Consider the following 2500-nt stretch of genomic DNA (forward strand, 5'->3'; position numbering starts at 1 on the left):
ATACAATATATTCGTAACTCTGTTAACATATAGTAGTATATGTTATAATATATGTATGTATAAATATATATATGCGCGCGCCACACACACACACATTTACAGACGCAGTATATTCACATACATAAATATACAACACGTATATAACATCTACAGATTAATTATATGCACACACGCACATCTGAATTTTTACATGTATTCATATAACACAGACGCACACAAACCCAATATATTCGCTTTTTATGCCCTATGTGCGAATATGTACACATATACAATTATCTTGCGCCATACTCTAATCTATACAACGAACTTCCATTTAAAAGTACGGTTTCATTTTACTATAAATAAAAGTGACGCCCAACGTGGGGCTCGAACCCACGACCCGAGATTAAGATCTCGTGCTCTACCGACTGAGCTAGCCGGGCTTACTTTATACAATAATGCACATTTTTTTAAAATTTTTGTAAATACGATTCATACATATATAAAATAAATGTTTGCGTGTGTGACTGTATGGATATGTAAACGCACACTCACAGATGTACGCACGATCAATGAGATATAGAAGCGAAGAAAATTGGAGCAAATTGAAAATTCGGTATGTACGCGTGTGTGAATATATGAACATGTATATAGGGGTCTACTACTGCCACACCACAATCATGGTGATTTTAAATTACGTTTATATATTTTACATTTTTTGAAATTTGTAAATAAGAATCATGCACATACAAATAACTGTTTGCGTGTATTTGCACGCGCGTGTGTGAATGTATAAATATGTAAACGCACACTCACGGAAACACGATCTAGGGGATATAGAAGCGAGAAAATTTAAAAATTACGTATTTTACACGTGTGGAATTTATAAACCCATGTGTATGTGGTCTGTATGCAGGTACATATACAATTTGCCACGCTACAATCAAGTGACGGAAACAAATGAAAGGGGAGCAATCAAAAAATTACGTTCATATATCTTACAATTTTTTATACATAGATTTTAATATATTAATATCACACATACATTTTCTAACACATATAAAAAAATACTTTATTAGTAAACATTTCACAGGTTATATCAAAAAGAATATTTCCCAAATAGATAAAATTGATGTTCACAAATATGATCTAATAATCGAAAACATGCATCATTACCGAAATAATATTTAAAAAAAATACTGCTTATCTAAAGCGAAAATTATCTCCATTACGACAAAAATAGACCATTTTTTGCTGTTTTTCCCGGGTATAGGGTTTCAGTTTTTTAAACGTTTTTTTGCAATACTACAAACTGGAATGCTTTCGCATGCGGAATTATTTTTTAAAGAAGTAACTGATTCATGTATTCTTTGTATAAAAAAACATGAACCGTGAGTCTGGTGCGGGCTAAGGTCACTAGCTGAAAATATGGGAAATTTTTAAGAGTATTTTTATAAACGATGAAAAGCGCTTTCGGTTTCTTTTTAATATATTTGTTAAAAATATTTGTCAAGAAAATGAAAAAACCAGGAGATACCATTTTATTTCTAGTTAAGTACACTACCTTTATCTGAAAGATTTTTTTAAATCTTATTTACTTACAGGCCAAAAACTGTTGTTAGGGGTTATATAAAATTTCCATGCAAAAACTTATAAAATGAGACGGTATTTTTTCAATGACTTTATTAAGTTCTGTACCGTTTTTAATAATTCCACACCAAAATTCATTCTAAAATGTGTCAAAGCAATTTTCTTTGGAACTTCCTATGTGAGGCAAACAATTATACAACCCAACATCGCCAAAAACAGAAACTATTTTTAATCATTGAATTAGGCTACAGTTTTTTTTGACTGAAGGGGGTCGGGGGGCAAAAAAGGTCTGATGTACGCATGTATTCCCCTTCCAAATTAAATAAGGCACTCCAAATCCTCTCTAAACGCTCTCCAAAATGTCTCCATGCTCCAAAGCAAAATAAAGACTAATTATCAGACAATTCATCTGTAAAGACTGGTTTTCTCTAATCTGCTCAACTAAAGGGGCACTGAAGATTATGTCTGCCTTAAGTTTTTATCAGAAACATTTCATTATCAGTTGAACATTATTGATAATAGGGGCTACAGTAAGTTTACTAATAGAAACTACATCTACATTTGATTAATACCTGAAACTATTCCGTAACAAATTCTGCTTACTAAAATCAAGGCTCTAAACTCCCATGTAGAAGGAACTAGCATAGTTAATATAAAAATAATCTTACATATATGTAACCCACGTGCGCTGCGCTTGTGTGAATAAGAGAGCCGATACCACTGGGTGACGTCACAAAAGGAGCGGTCTCCATTTTCTCTACCCGGTCTTGCTGGGCACACGTGGAGAGGCTTTTCATGGGATGCATCAGAAGCACTCATCCACCACTCACCAACATACATATATCCCTACATGTATTTTATACATATACATATATTACAGTGCACACTTTCTATATATATCTAACTACATATAGGGTTAATAATATATATA

The sequence above is a fragment of the Penaeus monodon genome, chromosome 17 (assembly GCF_015228065.2).
Source record: "Penaeus monodon isolate SGIC_2016 chromosome 17, NSTDA_Pmon_1, whole genome shotgun sequence".
Lineage (NCBI taxonomy): Eukaryota > Metazoa > Arthropoda > Malacostraca > Decapoda > Penaeidae > Penaeus > Penaeus monodon.